At 43.3% G+C, this 18,640-nt stretch overlaps 1 long non-coding RNA gene across 1 annotated transcript in view; it reads left to right on the plus strand.

Annotated features, from left to right (window-relative positions):
- The window catches only part of LOC26534193 (uncharacterized), an 85,622-nt gene extending 72,355 nt beyond the window's left edge, over positions 1-13,267 (plus strand). The window contains exon 3 of the long non-coding RNA XR_004469103.1: positions 12,982-13,267. This is a non-coding gene — a long non-coding RNA (uncharacterized lncRNA). The remainder of the gene's footprint in view (positions 1-12,981) is intronic.
- The last annotated feature ends 5,373 nt before the right edge of the window (positions 13,268-18,640 follow it).

The following is an 18,640-nucleotide window of genomic DNA, read 5'->3' on the forward strand; positions in this document are numbered from 1 at the left end:
GGAGTCGCTGCAGACAGACGAAAGGCTTTTGGGATAGAGACTTTTTTTCGGGGTTTCTGCTGCAGCTGCCAGACAGCACAGCATCCCTGCTGTCCCCCTGCCTGGCGATTGTTGAAATTCAAGAGGTTGCCGCATGTTGCAAAATGTGTCGCCGTCGCCGAAGGTCGCGTGTGGCACGTGAGCGATCGGATCGGATCACAACATAATCTGGCCCTCGTCCGGGGGTTATCACTTTGGTAAATATCTCTCCACCGTTGGTTCTCGTTGGATCGAATATCAATCAATTGGCTGGCAATGACACACGAGCCACAGTGCCACACGGTGTGGCAGGCAGGACTCTCTAATCACCCAAAAAGATGTTCAACACATTTTGCAAATTGCTTTTCATTTCTCAAATTGTGGGAATCGGTATTGGAAAAGGGAGCGCAATGGAGGGGTAGTTTGAAGTGCGGCACAGACGAAATATTATTCCAATCTTCAATGTACTTTGTTCTCTTTCGAAAACTTGTGAAGGTTATCTAGGGCTCTGGCCGATAAGAACTGCATTTCAACAACTGGGAAATCATAAAAAGAAAATTAAACCCCATATTCCATCGAAATACTTGGCGGGGTTCACGTTTCCACTTGAGAGTCTCGCGCGAGAAATCTAGCATCAAATTTCAATTGGAATCGAAGAAAAAAACCATTAAAAATCGAAGGAAACAAATGGGAATATAAACAAAGGAGTAATTAATGTTGATAAGAGCGACTACAGGGGCGTCTCGTGATGTTCCTATGACAGCTACAAGAGTTCCATAAAATTGTCCACTCATTAGGGAAAAATCTATGGCTTGTTGTTCATTTCACTTAGAACATCTAATGATACGGGATTTACGAGAAGAAAATTGATTTTAGATAAGCAAATTTAACATTTCTTGCTTATGTTTCAAAGATATGACATGTTTTTTAAAGTGAGTGTCGTATATTGAAGGGAAAAAAAGGGATTAAAAAGAGTATCCAGTCGGTCTTGTAAAAAGACCCTGTAAAAAACTGTAAGTGTTAACAGTTCTTTAAAGAATATGGAAATGACCATCCTGGGCTTGGTGTTTCGCTATTTTCCGTTCTCTGCAATCTTTGACGGTACCTCCGGATGGACACTCATTGGAATCCGTAATCCGAAAAACGGAAATGAATGAGAGCTTCCATCGTGAGTGGATCGATTGCGTCCAGGGCTTTGGTACATAATATAAAGAATTTCTTCTCGACTCGGAAAAGATTCACCATCAAAGATCTATCGTATCTATCGAGGTATCTATCGATCAGAGGACCCAAGGCATACAAATATTTGCGATCCATTGATCTGGTGTATCTCACAGAACAGTGCATAGCTGTTTATGTCTCGGGTTGAGTAACAGGCTGCTCTTTTTCTTGCATATATATTACATTTTTGTTGAAAATTCTTCTGGAGTCAAAGGAAATAATACAAAAGGTTTCCTTAAAGGTTCCCTGCTAACCTTCTGGGTCTGCTGCTGTTCTAGTATTTTTGGTTATAAAATCCAGTACGTCAGCTTTCTTATCACACATCCATTTGACGGATTTATAGACCGAATCGTATCGGCAATAGAGAGCAGACGTTGCATCGTTGTTCCCAGACATCGGAGCCCCCAAAAGCACCGAAACCTCCGCTTGAGAGCGTTCTCTCTACCGACCAGCAGCAATCGAAAGAAAACTATCCCAAAGAAGATGCCCATATATTTATGAGTATATATGAAGGGGCGGTCGCAGTTCTACTATGCAATTAGAGCCAGCGCCCAGATGAAAGATACACAGATACATAGATACAAGATACAAAAAAGCAACCTAAATGATGAGCTCAAACTGTAACAAATATAAATAACAAAAGGAAAAAACCTATTTCGTTGAGTTTTTCCTACAGTTTTATTTTTATCGCCGCGACCATAAAAGCCACACACATATCACACATCCAGGGCGCCCCTGGATTGAATCGAGATGATACCATCATCTCTCCATCGCTCTATCCACCAAAAAACAAAAACCACTTGGCGACACTGACGCCGTGTGGTCCAAGCGGGAGGGAGGAAGGCAGGGAGGGAGGAGGCCCCACAAACACGAATGGGAATCCGCATCGGAACTTCGACTCCAACTCCGACTCTGAATTATGAAACACTTTCCGCATTTAAGAGGAGAAAACTGAAGGAAAAAGTCGTGCAATAAATAAAACACTTCAAAAGTGCACTTAAGATAAAAACAAAGACTGAAGAAATGGAGAAAATGGAACCATAGACAAAAGAAACGAGGCTGCAGAAGTGTGAGACGAGATGCGATGCGATGAGATGAGATGTGGTTCGAATGCGAGCCCCGAAGACGGGATAATATGTGGGTCAAGCCTCCAGGCACTTCTGAGGCTTCAGCTTTCATTCATTCAGAGACGATGTTCTATAGATTTCGAAAAGTTTTGAAACCAGAAACCTACTTGCAAAAAAAAAACATACCATCTGCATGGAATTGGAGAGGAAAGAAACGGAGGCCGAAGAATCAGTCTTCGATTTTAGAGTAAGTGGAATAAACGGCAACATTTGGTGAATCAAAGTTTAGAATATTCAAAGGGAAAGGAAATTCCAGAACTAGAGTTCCACATGAGTTCTATGAGGGTTCTACGTGGGTTCCACGAGGGTTCCACGAGGGTTCCATGAGGATTCCACGAGGGTTCCACAATGGATCTATGAGGGTTCTACGAGGATTCCACGAGGATTCCACGAGGATTCCACGAGGATTCCACGAGGGTTCTACAATGGTTCTATGAGGGTTCTACGAGGGTTCTACGAGTGTTTTTCGGTTATGTTTGATTGAAGGAATGGCTATTAATCATAGAACTACTAGAAGCTTTTTTATAAATTACACGAAAATTATGTTTCTTGGATTTGAGCGGTGAAGATCTGAAGATTGCCTTCGACGGGCAATACAGTGGCCCATCGAAAAGCGATTCCAGCGATTCTTCAATGTGGCGTCCATAGATGACTACTCTATACTGTCATTTGGCTACCATTTGGATAAGATTATAGACTATAAATGATATTTGATGGAGGAATACTTATACTGTACTTTAATTATATTTCCTGCCTGAATTTTGGGGATTTTTTCAAAGAATCCCATCTTTATATAGATGAACTAAAGCATGATCTTTCTATGTGTCAAATCTTGATAGGCGTATCTGGAAAGTATACTTAAAAGTATCTAAAAAGTATGCACTCAACATCGCATTGCTCTAACATTAATAGTGTCCGAAAGCCAGGTGTTCAAAGAGCCTTATTCGGGCAACCCACTGATTCATTCACTACTCCAGTAAAATTTAGAGTTAGAGTAGAGTTAGTGGCGTTCCTTCAGATATTTATGCCACAAATAAACCTTGAAAAAATACTCCATCCAGTCTGATATCACAGTAGTCTGCACACAAATTGCGGATACTTCCTGCAGTTGCTTCAACCCCTCGTGTTCCATTGTCGTTTCCATTTGTCAGAGCAAAAATCCATTCTTAAATATTAGCCAACAAATGCAGACATCATGGGTTCAGGCTCCCAGTTTCAATGTCAGACAGAATCAATAAATTGCAGAGCATGTTTTTGGCATTTGGCATTGTCCACACCGGCCAGTCCATGGATATAGATATACAGATAGATAGATATAGGATAGGTATTACTTCCAGGTGATTTGCTTTACACTCGACTGAATGCCCCCGAACCGACTCGAACGGAACCTTTTGCATACAACACACATCGACGGTAGCATATTTTTCACGTGCACTGAACACTGAACACTGAACCCAAATCTCCTTCTCCCTCTCTCTCTATCCCAAAAATATCCCGGGCGCACTTACGCCTGACTGACTTTTCACACGTTCTCGTTCTCGGACATCCTTGGCTGGGTTTCAGGTCGATCCAAGGCTGAAATCATAAAGCAAATTACCCAGGTCGTGGCTTTGGCTACATATGGTCTCAATGGCGCAGGGATTAGGGGGGGTTAGGGGCCTAAAATAGGCTGCCAAAAGTTCTCCTTGGGCACGTCGCAGGTCCCTCCTGTTCCCACCACGTGCGCACACACAAATCAAGGCAGGGCAGGCATAATTTATAATTCAATGAGAGTTAAAGTTGAATGCAGCATGGCGTTTAACCCGCCAAATCATTAGCCACAGAAGAGGGCCCTGGCTATGGCTGGAGAGCCACAAGACAGAGTCAGAGACTCCGACTCCGACGACGACGCACAATGGCTGGGGCCCTCGAGGGCGCATGCCACACAATTCACCTTGAAGCCGAAACTCAGAAGCGAAGATTAATTGCAGCAGCCCTTTGTTGGGGCATTCGAATGACTATCTGGCTCCCTCGCTCTCGTACATCGCTGGCCTATGGATCGCCAGGGGCTAGAGATGGGAGCGTGATCGGAAGAAGGCTTCGGAAGATGTGCGATAGTTGGTTTATGATTTGTGGAGTAGATTTAGAATTGTTTCTTGTCGAAATGCTGTAGTTGAGGAACTCGTGCCGCGACACTATGATACCCAAAGACTCTAAAGAGTCTAAGGAGCTTTATATCTAGTGTTTTTACAAGAAACTATCGCTCATACTCTATCGTATAAATCTAATAACAGAATATTCCGATTCCCAATCGCGAATCACGTGGCCATCCCTAATCTCCCTCTCGACTTCACTCTCCAGTGTACAACTCTTCTTTGGCGATAAGGAATTTTATTCAGTTCCCGAAAACGAGTCCCCCCTCAGCATTCGGGGGGAAGCCCCCACTCAAAAGGCCAGGCAGGCAGCAGGCACACACGTAATTGCTTTTTGTTTGGCGTCTCATTTTAGTTACGGTCTGGCAATGGCAATGGCAATGATGCTTATGGATGTGGCAGAGGAGCGGAGGTGCTGGACTGCCTGGAGTGGATGTCGCGCCTACGAGAATAGGTGTCGCCAAGGCGATTATGCCCAGGGAAGGGGGAGAATGGTGGGAATGGGGGAAAGGTAAAGGCCAACACAGACCAATGGCTAACAACAGAAACAACAACGACCATGAATCAAAACTAAGGGAAACCCTCGCAGACACACACACAAGACGCGCCTTTGAGTAATGCTGCTCTCATTTGAATTATTGCTGTCGCTGTGACCCCCGAGCAGACCCTCTTTAAGAGCCAAAAAAAGGGTTACCATTTACCCAGAACTTGTCCCAAAGCAGAGATGATGATGGTGCTGCTGATAACGATGTGTCGAGTGATCTACTACTACTCGTATATGGATGTGGCTCTCATTCTTTCTCTCTGTATCTGTGGTGATAAGAACTAAGGTTTTGTAGATTCAAAGAGTGAATGTTGGAAATTAATTGAAATTGGGGGCTTGGTCTCTTCCATCAGGACTTATCAGGATAATTACTATTAAAAGACTTCGTTGATGGACATTTGAATGAGATTCCCAGCATGGCTGACAAGCTCTCCATCTCTCTTTTTTCCCAGTGTGGCTTAGCAGTGTGTAAAAGTGTTGTTTTTTCGAAGGGGGTTGTGTTTTATCCTCTGTTAGTGATAGATCCTTGCATGTATTGAGAGCCAAAATGTCTCCTCTCTCTCACACAGAGTAGCTTAGCACTAGAAGGTGTGCCATTCCTGCCTGGTGCCACTTGTAGTCGTTGTCTTTCCCTAAATGAGTACCAATTAAACGAGTTATCTTTTGTTTATGCCATAAAATGTTAATTCTATTAGTTTTCTGTCTTTTTGGAGCTTATGAAATCACTCTGCAGGGAGGAGGGAAGGAGACGTCCATCAATTGTGACATGTTTTATGGTCACACATTAATTGACAAACAAGAAACGACAATTATTACAACATTTTGCATTGGATTTCCGCCTCATTGCGCATTCTCCAATTCCAATTACAATTTCACACCATTTTTCCCCCCTACGAAAAGTGTGGAGGGGCTGCCGCCGCCACACCCCAAGGCAAGGCCAGGCAGACTTTTGTTGTCTTCGATGTCTAGCCGGCTCATTAGGCATAATTTATAGATACAGAGTCCCTAATAAAATATCCGAAAAGAGCATTCATTCTCGTAGAGTGTTCTCCAAAGAGCTTGGGGGCAGGGGTAGCTCCCGACAACTTTCTAAAATTTCAAAATCGTATCTACTTAGGCATGCGCACAAATTTATAATGCAATAAATCAGATGGAAATGGCTTTTACCACGAATCGGTTAGCGGCCAGGGGCGGCTAGGGGAGGGGCTAGGGGGGGAGTGGGGAATGGGTATCCATCGCTGGCCAATTATTTTAATCGCTTTTGTCAAGCCATATAAAGAATGCGCTTATACAAAAGATCCACACAGACACACAGATCCACTCTAGAGATAGAAGAAGAACCACTCTGATTAAGCAATTCGGTGTGAAGTGCTGCCTGCTCGGCTCTCAGAGACAAAAGAGCTTTCAACACTCGGAAAAATGCTTGACAAGTCGCCGCACAAATGGAATGCAACATTAATGGCATCCGAGAGCGCATGCCGCATGCCGCCTGCCGCATGGCGCATGGGTGTCTCCGCCATAAAAATAACCAAAAACCAAAGAAATTTACTTTCACTTAGCCTCAATAACCTGAGGGGGCTCCTCCACTTTATCTACACTCCAGACCCCACCCATTCCTCCGATCCGATCCGATCCGAACCGAGTGGCGCTTTACATTTTCGAATGGCAATCGTCTGGCGTTGGAGGTCGTAACGATCAACTAGCGATACAAACAAATTATAAAATGTATCTTCTGTTTTACAGATCGAACTTAAGAGAACAGCTGAGACGGGTGACAAGGCCTAGATAGATGTGGAGACAAAAAGGCAGGGAAAGAAAGAGATGTCTATGAAAGAAGGAGAATGAATTCCAAAGTTTTTCTGGCACAAATTCTTGTACATATCCAGCTCTTTCTTCCAGTGTGGCTTAGCCCCGTTCAAACTGGGTTTTCCCCGCACAACCCATCTGTCGTTCAAAGTGGAACTGCCTTCAAATCATAGTTTGCTTACTCTTCAAGCAGGTCCTCTTTGTATACCTCTTTATCTCTGATCCGAGACGACCACCCACGCCGCCTTCAAGGTGTTAAAGATACCTTCATTTCCCTGGCATTTTCCTCGACTTCGTTTGAGGGAAAACATTGATAAGTTGAGTGGAGTTTTCTGCTGTTGTCCGGCAAAGTTTACACAGCATTTAACATGCTCTTTTTCTCGGGGCCATAAATTATGCAGAAGTGTGAGCATATTTGATGTACCCTCCTGCTGCTGCTCCTCCGATTGCGGCAACACCTGCTCTCTCCCATTTCCGGGGGCATCCACGATAGAAATTCGAATTTGTTCCCGGAGGAGGAGCCCTCCATTCTGCAGTTTGTCGCCCGCATTTGGGGGTCCTTTTTCCGAAGGGATATATGGGCGATATATGCCTTTAACTTTTATTTTTTCTTCATTATTAATGCCCGGCACGTCGAGAACCCTTCTCATTGACAAGGAGCCCCCTGCCACAGCCCCAAAAAAAAGTGAAACGACGATAAGCTGCTTTTGTGGCTGCGGCTGCTGTTAATCTTAACACAACATTTAACTCAGGCCCGAGGCTATCTTTGGCCCAGACGTTTGGGGTCCAGCCACCACCCACCCGTGGAGTGCAGCCTTCGCCCTGGACACGGGACACGTGTGCAACATTAGACTCGTTGGCCAACACGCGCTCGAGACCCCCACACATCCCCCAGATGCAATTGACTTGAACTAATCCAAATATTATCGCAATCGTGCAACGTGCAACAAAGGCTGCGATTGTCGCCTGCCAACATCATTAAAAATTGTTGTTTTGTGATTAATAACCAGAACCGAGGCACACGCGTCATGTGGCAACCCCCAAAAGAGTCGGCTCTAGTGATTTGATCAAAAGGTTGTATCTTTTTTTTGTTTGTAAATATTTGCAAATGATGGAAATGGAAAGGGAAATGGATCCATTTGTCTCTGGGGAAATCCGTGGACAGATATCGCCACAGATTTCGTAATTGCCGGAAAATGTGATCAAACAAAAGCGTGGAAATTTGTTTGTTTTTTATAGGAAACATTTTTCTGGTGTTTGCCTGCAAATTGTGGCTTCTCCGACCATGAGATATGCTAGGCAAACGAGAGGTGTTTGAGAGCAGCTGAAATTTCGGCTATTCTTCTAGATAATCTAGGGAAAAAGTGCGATATTCAGATTGGAAGAGACTCGTGGGGTATTACTCGTGAGGGCCGATAAGCGATGGACGATGGGCAGGTGAAATACTGTCATATTTCCTTTTAATTGCTACGGGAGTGTAGATCCAAGATCTAAGTTCCTGTTAAAAGGTCAAGGGCTCACTTTATAGCGAATATTATAGAAGATAGTATCGTTACAGATTACTATCTAAAGACTAGGGGGCAAGCCAACCCCTGGCTCACTCGCTTTGCTCTCATTGAGCGCAAGTATGAGTAAAATCTTGGGACGACCGAAGACTTTTTATATATTTCTGAAAGTATCTTTAATCTCATGATATATCCATTCCCTCGAGACATCTAATAGCTCCCAGCGTGGCCCTGAGCCTCTCGTTTTCCTTTTCCCAGTGTGGCTTAGCAGTTAGCAGAGCTACGTGTACTTGTGCCTCGACAAAAACGTTTCCACAGTGTCGATGTAACCATTGGCAGAGATGAAATCAATGCCCTAAAGCCCTGTAATTTTTCTGATTTTCATTCAATTTCTTCTTTTACATATTTCCCTGCCAATTTCCCCACAAAACTAGATCAAACTTTCAACATTTTCTGTTACATTTCCTTTAAAAATTATGAAAAAAAGTATTAACTCGGAATCGGATGCAGCTTCCTCTCGGAATTTATGAAGCTGAAGCACACCTGAGAGCACGTTCAACACAGACCACACACAGACACCTTGCCACATGCCACCTCATACCCCCTCCCCTGCCACCAGTCAGTCGTTTACGTACCTTCGTGTCCAGCGGCCAAATTGAATGGCAAATTTGTCTGCACGCAGCACTGGCAGTGGCACCAGCACCAGTACCAGAAACACCAGAAACATAAACTTTTTAATTGAAAAACAATTTTTTTTCTCTCCTCTGATTTTCTTTTTCTCTTCTTTTTTTTTGTGGGAATTTTCTCTCTTTTTAGGACACATGAGAGGGGGTTGGGCTTGGGGTAGGGGGGGTTTTCGCTCAAGTTTCATAAATGTTATTGAGTTTTTCGTAGCAATTTGTGTAACTAGTTTTTCCGAACGATGGGATATGGGATTTTCGGGGGGAAGGATGAGTGCGGAGGAGGCGGGGAGGAGGACTTGCACCATTTATTGACTTGACTTCCGTGCGTATGTCGCAATTTCCGGTTTTACGGGCAAACGAAATAAAAACGTAATTTAATGTCACATCGAGGAGTTGAGTGGACCAGGATTTTGATGGGCTCTGCTCTGACCTCCCGCACCCCCGCACCCCCGCCTCCCCATCGTCCCCCTATGGCATCTATCGAACATTAATTGAAATCGTAAGATTTGCCATTTCATGCAGGAAAAGGGGTGGAGGGAGAGCAGAGAGCCATCATCGGGGTTGACAACTTTATTGAATTCAATTATAATTTTCACACTTCGAGTGCGAGAGCGAGAGATGTATGCGAATGGATTTGCAGTTTGGAATCGGTGTCGAAAGTGGTCGCAGATCGCGCAGATCTTTCCTATGCAAATGGTTTCTGGTAATATTAGTGGATTTTATGGCGGAGCCAGGAGACGGAGACGTGACTGTGACTGCAACTGCAATGTACTTAAACGGAGCTCAAAAGATGGGTAAGCGGAATGTGCGAGAGGTGCCTGAAAAAGCCGTGGAATCTGCCAAGCAACACTGGGAGCCCTGGGCCCGTTCCAGAGGTTGCTTGTCTTTGCAACTCTTCAATCTCCCCTCTCGGCACATCCATTACACTTTAGATACGCGACTTTTAAGCCACTCATAACACGATGAAGCCTGATCCACGAGGCAACTTAAAGCTCCAGAGTGGCTGCCCCATAAACATAACTCATCGATCGCACCCCTTGAACTCCCATTCAGATATGCATGTGGCAGGCGGCGGCACACACCTGCCCCAGCGGGCTGCCTGCTGCGAAGGCGACTACCAACTGCCAGGCAGAGGAAGGAACTGCAACACACACACACACACACAGAGTTTGAGCCAGTAAAGTCACCTTGTTTATGGCGCCCCAGAAACTGCGGGCGGCTCTTCGTGAGTGGAATGGAGTGGAGTGGAGTGCAGTGTGTGCCTGCAGTTCAGATGCGGGCCGAGAGTGTGGATTAATATTAAGGCGGATTCCGAGGAGAGTTCAACAAACCACAGCTAAACAATGGCAGGGCAGGCCACTGGGCGTCGATTTAATTGAATTACCATTGGAGACCGCAGTCAATGGCCCAGCGAATGCCCAGCGGAGCCGCTGCCGAATGCCAATCGCAATCGAATCGAATCGAATCGAAACAGCGCCAGCGGGGAGAAAATGCACACAACATATTCGAATACCAAGTATTGAGATGCTGTGGCTGTGGCCGTGGCCGTGGCTGTGGCTGACACATTAGTGCATAATTTCGGTCCTCCCCCGCAAAGCCTCTGTGCCACAGTCTGCTCTCTTAATTAACCGCCTAGAAGAGCGGAGAAGAAGAGAGAAATTAACTCGATTGCGCCTTAATTAGCCGCTCCGTCGGCGTTTAATGAACTCAATGCAACAGCAGCAGCAAACAGCAGCAGCAGCACTAAATTGTGTGGGAGTTTGTGGAGATTTCTTCGTTCCAACATGTCTCGTGTTCATCTTCTTTCAGGGCCCTCAAGTGGTCAGCAACAGAGCGAGAGAGTTTGGTCGTAGCAGGTCTCCCAAGGTCAAAGTGATATATTACTTGAGGTCACGGCAATGATTGAAGAAGCATCAATAAGACGGAACTAATGAACTGATAATTGTGGCTTGACAAACGACTCTACCCACTTTTGGCCGTAAACAGACGCACGAATCCCATAGGATAACGAAAATGTGCGTGTGAGCAGGTCCAAATTGCGTGAATCTTAAGCATAAGAGGCCTAGATGATCGAAATCAGCTACGACAATTGACACTCAAAGAAAAAATGTCAGACAATGCCAATAAGTGTATCGCGCACTTACAGCCGCTTCGTTTCTTCATCGCGCATTGAAATATTCAATATTTCGCTCATCCGAAAGTGCTGATTGGCGCTCTGGACAGAGAATGTCGCCATTGTCTTGTTCTCAACTTGAAAAATGAGTCAGATGGTAGGTTTTGGGCATCAGGAAAAGTGCAACTACCAGAAATTGAGTCACCACTAAGACCATTGAACGTACCAGAGATTGTGCTTTACCGTGAGTCCATTCCTTCGCCTAAGAGTCCTGTACTTGTATGAGAGACGATATCTCCTTAGTATAAGTAGGTTTTGACTGGATAAACCTTGTAATTTGAATACCCCAAATACGTCTTAAAAACCAATTAATTCACCTTGCAAATCTGCTTGAAACCCGACGAACAACTGTCACAATTAGTGCCCCCGGCGAACCCCCACTTGATATGCCTGCTTTTTCACTTAACTTTGTGACTTCTAATCAATATTTAGCAGCCAATGAATGGACCGCATAATCGATTGTACCTCCAGACGGGTAGAGCGGCACGCTTGCCCCGAATGGGTGCACGTCCACGTACAGGTCCACCCTTGCCACACACTCCATGCACGGCCCATTGAGTGCGCAAATAAATGCGCTTAATTAATTGCATTTTTGCACTTTCGAGTGGATGCCCGGACCCAGGCAGGCCCTTGTAGAAGAGGGCCTTCCGCCTACAATCGAATGCGGAATCGAGTGAGGAATCGAATGGAGGAGGCTTCGAACTTCAAATATGCATCAATAAACTCAATTAAACGTAAACGAGAGAGCGCTTCAAGCCAAATGCGCAACGTGCAACAACCGAAGGGGCAGGCATTGTTGAGGCAACTCCATAATGCAGGCATGCCCTCCCCTCCGCCACCCTCCTCCGCCATGTGTGGGTGTAAGCCAGAACGATGATGGTGATGATGATGAGGATGATATTTTACTTTATTTTCTATACGTTTCAGATGCGAAGATGTCGGGCGGCATTAGTTTCATCGCTACTCTGCTGCTGCCGCTCTGTTGCCTCTGCTTCTGCTGCTGCTGCTGCTGTGGCATGTAGGAAGCTGGGGATTTGCGTTGCAAAGCCACCTAAACGAGTGCTGGCCCCGAAGTGTGAAGAGGCTTAAGTTTTTTCCCACTTTTATTTTTTATTATTTTCCGTTGAAGTTTGCTTCTCCTTTCTTTTCCTCTGTCTTTTTTTTGCCACTGCAGAAGTTCCACTACTCCGCGGCGGTGGAGGCGCGTTGTTTGGTCTGAGCTGGCATTTCCTGTCAATGGGCATAGTTTATGCCCTCGGATCTTTCGGCGGCAGTGGAACTTCATTTGTTATACAGAAAAACAACATTTGGACACTGAATCAATCTCAATCATGGGTGGTGTTGATTGAGGCAGGAGACTGGGCCAGCAGCGGGAGGGAGTGTGAGGCCGGGGCATTCACCAAATTAGCCAAAAAACAAACAAATAAAAACATCAAATAAATAAATCAATTTGGGGCAGAGTGCACTCGCAGCTAGAGATGGGAAAAACGTGCCACACGGGGCAGGGAAATTTAATCGGATTTTTTCATTAAATTAAATTAATAAATCATTATAATTATTAATTTAAATACTTATCATTACAATAAATATTTTTACTATTTATTATTTATTATTATTAATTATTATTATTATTTATTATTATTATTATTTATTATTATTATTATTTATTATTATTATTATTAACTATTATTATTATTTATTTTCTTATTATTATTAATTTTATTTATTTAATTTTATTTACTTAAATAAATTTATTTAATTAAAATTTTTAGGTGTGCTATATCGTTTATATAAATCTTCATATGGAGATATATCTAATACTGATTCTATCGAAATAATTGTTGGTTATCTAGTAGATACGATCATTATGATTTGGTAGCGCCTTTGACCCCCTTCAATCACGCCTCACGCTGCCATCTCTAGCGTTGAACTACATCTTCCAATTTCGGAGTATTTCATTTACTTGAGTTTCACTTTGAAATGCAAACCAGAGGCAAAACGTGGCGCACAACGCATCCATATCCGCTAATTACGCAGCCACCAGCGGCCTGGCCCGGCCTGGCCTGGTCCCTGCCCAGACCCCAGACCCCATGGAAAGTGTAAACAAATTTTGGTAACGGAACGAACACAATTTTCCTAAACAGAAACTTAAGCAGCGGCAACGCAACCCTTTTTTCCGAGTAGTGTGCGTGTGATTCTACCCCCGCGGAAAAGTTTTCCGCTGAAGCGATGGACAAGCTCTTGGAAGAGAGGGAGAGAGCTTTACACACAGATCAAAGTGCTGGTTTTTTTTCTCTTCGGGTCTTTGACGGAACCAACAAACATGTTCGGCACTTTATTTACATTGGCTTCCGGTTGAATTCAGTATTTTTCCCCCCCATTCTGTCCCCCCCATTCAATCGCATTTTAAGCATTTATTTTTTGTTGTTCTAGCGAAATAAAAAGCAAAAAATATGCTTTAGCTTTTCGATTCTGTACACAAAAGAGTGGAAATGGAAATAACATCAAAGGAACTTCATCAGAGATACACAGATACTCGAAAGTAAATAGTTGGGGCCAACGCATTAACTAGATAATCGAAAGAAAGCTAAAGATAGTCCCAAGATATCAGCGGGTCAAAGCCAACGAGACGAAAAAAAAAACAGTAACCTCATTCGAATTTCCAGGCACGTTGGTCCCACGAATATTTTCGGAACCGTTTATCGAAAAGCCATAAAGTTTTCATTATTACACGGGAATCTTTTTGTCCCCTTCCCCATCTTTTACCGTTGTCTCTTTTGTTTTAATTACGTTTTATATAAAAGGGAGCCCCAAAAAGAGAACAAAGACAATCACGTGCCATGCGCAACGTTCTAAATTTCAATTGAATCCATTTTAATTAGCCAAAAGCGTTAGAAAAAGAACCATTCAGAGGCAACTTTGTGTCGCATCGTGTCGTGCTGTGCTGTGTCTTCGGTAATTGTTAATTTGTATGCCAGAAAAGTAGAAGAGAGAGGAGAAGAGCGGAGTAGTTATTGCGGGGGGTGGAGCAGCACACCCATTGACGAAACTGAAGCTCTGACATAATTTGCATTTAATAGTAATTTTTTCCTACTTTGCTTTGGGTCGTGATAACAGTGGAGGTATTTCAAAGGAAATGGCTTGAATAAACATGCAACAACCGAAAAAAGTGACTTCATTCGTGTGTGAAGAGCGTATCAATGACGGGCTTCCCGTGCATTTGTACTGCGTCATTCGGCCCCCACCCCCAAGAGCAGGGGCCTCTCCTGGAGGAGAGGAGCTTTCGCCTCGGGGCTAAAAATAGCCAAATGCGTCAGCAGACGAATATGTCAGGGCAGGGCACAAAGGTTGTGCTTACTCGTAATACGTAAAGGATTGGGTAAGACTAGAGACAAAACATGATAGACCTCAAATGCCTGGGAGACACTCATTCCTCAGTCAGCGGATGGCTCATGTTTGGAACGAGAGAGCGGCTGGCTTTTCAGAGCTAACTCCTGGATTTTCAACAAAAAAAAGTAGGATAGCAGAGCCTTAATCCACTGTTAAAATTCACAAAATGTTTTAATATTTGTATATTTATTGTATATATTTTCTATGGCAAGATTATAAATATAAATAGAATAGAAAAGAATAGGCCCGTAAACGAATTTGATATAATACAAAGGTTATTAATATTGTTGTTCTACTCGTAAAATTATATCAAATCCGTTTCCCATTTTCTTTATGGCTTCAATGTTGTAGAGCATGAAAGATATAGTAAAAACGAGGGGGAACGTTGTGAGTTGCTGCGGACACCGCAACTCTACGGTTATACCCGATACTAAGTCAGTATGGCTCTCCTCCGGCAGACGCCGCTAATATTTAACAACACGACAAAGAGTGCGTGCGAGAGAGACAGAAAATCAGTCTGAGCGTGACGTCGGGCGCTGCGTAGCCACTGCAAATTGATTTGTTCCTTTTGGCTATAAAAATGATCTGATCTGATCCAGATTCACCAATCTGATAGATATGGTCATTATCTATGATTCTGCGTTTTTAGTTTTCTCGTATCCTCAATATTGTGGATGCAACAGATTTTCGTCCTTTGTGGGGGCGGAAGGGGGTGGGGAGAAATTTTGAGATATACGTTTTCTAGTGAGATCTAACAGGAGTGCGGATACTAAATTTGGTTACTCTAGCTTTAATAGTCTCTGAGATTTGTGAATATCCCCAGACTTGCATCCATTGCGGGGGCGGAAGGGGGTGTGGCAAAATTTTTAAATAAACTCGTCTCGGTCCGATATATTAGGAGTGTGGATACCAAATTTGGTTGCACTAGCTCTTATAGTCTCTGAGATCTAGGCGCTAATGTTTTGCTCTAAGCAAAGCTGCCTATGCTACCTGTGTGTTAGAGAGAGACAGGGCGAGAAAAAATGAAATTGTTTTCTTGATGCTGGCTATAATAGTAATACGATCCAATTCAGATTCTGCAGTCTAAAAGATATGGTGATTCTCTACGATTCTGCGTTTTTTGTTTTCTCGTATCTTTAAAATTGTGGATGCCACAGATTTTTGCCCTTTGTGGGGGCGGAAGTGGGCGGGGCAAAGTTTTGAAATATTTTTGTAGCAGTGACATATCACAGAAGTCTGGATCCAAAACATCGTTGCTCTAGCTCTTATAGTCTTTGAGCATTAGGCGCTGAAGGGGACGGACAGACGGACAGACGGACGGACGGACAGACGGACAGACGGACAGACGGACGGACGGACAGACAGACATGGCTCAATCGACTCGGCTATTGATGCTGATCAAGAATATATATACTTTATGGGGTCGGAAACGATTCCTTCTGGGCGTTACACACATCCACTTTTACCACAAATCTAATATACCCCAATACTCATTTTGAGTATCGGGTATAATTAGAGCCCGAGGAATGCAGTGTCTCACAGAGCACTTTTCAAACTTCAAAGTGTTATAATTTCTAAACCATCGAACTTATCAACGAAAATCAAATGAATACTGAAAGACAGATATTTCAACTTAAACAAAATAACATCTATATATTTTTCAATATTTTCTTAAACCGTTGAAATAACTAATATCATAATACTGCCTATTTGCAGCCCACAGATTATTTGAACCAAATTCCGTAAATCAATGCAAATATGCTTCATCTGATCAACAATGTCCATATGTCTATAGATCCATGCATATCACGAATAAATGAAGAATATATTAAATATACTAAAGACTAAAGAGCATCCAAATTGGCCAAAGAGTCTATCAAAAGTCACCCGAAAATGGTGTTCACTCTGTGCTTTCCCCAGTTATATTCAACTCCCATGTGGCCCCTATTTCCATTGAATTATTTTGCTAAAACTTGTAATGAAATGTTATCCTTTAGTCGGTAACCAATAACAACTTTCTTACTTGTCTACTCAAGCACAAAATGTATTTTCATCCCATAGAAAATAGCTTGGCCCTCCCCCGAAAATGCAAACAAATTGCAAACAAAGTTATTGATTAAATGCAAGCAGATTTTCTTTCATCGGAGCTCAATGAAGCCAATGAAATGACTTCGAAATATGAACACAACTCTCACAAAAGAGAGTCCAAGAGATGGAGTGTCATGTGTGGCTCTATTCATGAGTTGCTTTTGCTTTTGAGTGCACAAAAGTGAATCAATAGTTCACTAGGGGGATTCAATATCTCAACAAAATGGAGAAATGTACAAATATTCAGTTCCGTAAAATACATATTTGTTGAATGTTTAAAAAATGCAACTTAATCAGTAGACAATAGAAAGGGATCGCTTACCTCATTAGCATACAATGCGGCAGCAGCAGGAGGCAGCAAATCGAACAAAAACCAACCTCCAACTAGAAAGAGACAGCAATAGAGATGTGTATTTAATTTTCAACCATAATTTTCATCATACGAGTAATGCCACCACACACCACACACGGATGTAAATGAGTTTTGGGTTCGTTCGGTCTTTTGCGGTCCGCCCTGGAAATTCAATCAGTGACCAGAGAGGAACCAGTAACCAGGACTCGGGTGCGTGTGCGTGTGGAGCTGTGGATGCAATTGGGGGCCAGGGGCTTATCAATGGTATACGCATTTCAAAGCAAACATTTTAGGCAGATTTGTGCACACAAGAGGAGGAGGAGGAGGGTCAGAGGGACAGACAGCACGGCACACGGAGCAAGTTTATCTTTCGGCAATGTTCAAGGACAATACGAGTACAACAACCGTACTGGATGACTGCATTCCGTTTGGGGCCCGTCTGCCGTCTGGGCATACATATTTATTAATTTGTTCATTTGTATTTACACGCTGCTAACATATTCATAGACAATTGGCAAATGTAATTAAATACGTTTACAAAAGCTCGCTCTCTCTTTATCCAGGGCCCAAATATTTTGGTTTTCTCGGTTTTGTATTTCCCTATGTTTCATTATGTGTGTGTGGGTTTTGGTTTTGTGTGACAACATGACAATCAATTTTAAATGTGAGACACATTTCCTTTCTGTGGCATAAATAATGGCCCACAAGTCAGAAATCGGAAATCAGACTAGCGGCTGGAACACAGGGTAAAGCTAAAGGACTTCCTCTTTCAAATTACAGAAGAGAAACATTTAACATTCGGTAATCAGCTAATTACAGGTTTGTTTTGTTCTATTCTAAGGAAGTAAGCATCATGTAAACTGCTGAATTAGTAATAGGGAAAACGTTGAGGGTGAACCCACAAGGCCTAGTAGAATGTTTGTCAGATGATAGTTTGAGATTTTGGTAATAGTTTGGAGTGAATTATGTTTACTATTTCCTAAAGCAAATCAATATCCATGAATATATTTGAGAGGAGTGAGCCTGAATTAACCCTAGATGGCTATTCCTTTTATTTTGTACTACATTAAAAACAAGCTTCGTTGAAAGTTCAATTCACATAACACCTATAATGACAAAGGATAAAGGAAATAATTCAGTATGGGCTGATGATCATCTATCGGTAAATGGTCCACCCTCTAGGGTTAAGAGGCTGCTCTCCTGTTATTGCATTTTTGCTTTTATTTCGCCTCGAGCACATTGGTGTTGCGCTTTCTTGGTTTCTGTGCCCGCCCGATCGTGTCTGCCAAAACAGTTGCTTACTTCTTTTACGAGCTTTGCTCTAAGCACAAGAACAAAACGCACCATCGCACTTCACTCATTCGGTTGCTCTCTCTCTCTCTCCCTCTGCAAATTTTTGCAAGCTCTCTCAGCAACAATGCGCTGTCTCGGCTGGGTATTCGTTATCATCTTCGTCACCGAGTGCACTAATCGTGTCATTGTTGACTCTGTACAGCTCTGAAGCCGCTCTCTCGCCAAAAAAGAGCGGGACTCCTTACTTTGCAACGATACCAAAGCTTTGGTGCATACACCCAGAGAAAAAAGCCCTGAATCCGTATAGT

This window comes from Drosophila pseudoobscura, chromosome 4, assembly GCF_009870125.1.
Source record: "Drosophila pseudoobscura strain MV-25-SWS-2005 chromosome 4, UCI_Dpse_MV25, whole genome shotgun sequence".
NCBI classification, from domain to species: Eukaryota; Metazoa; Arthropoda; class Insecta; order Diptera; family Drosophilidae; genus Drosophila; species Drosophila pseudoobscura.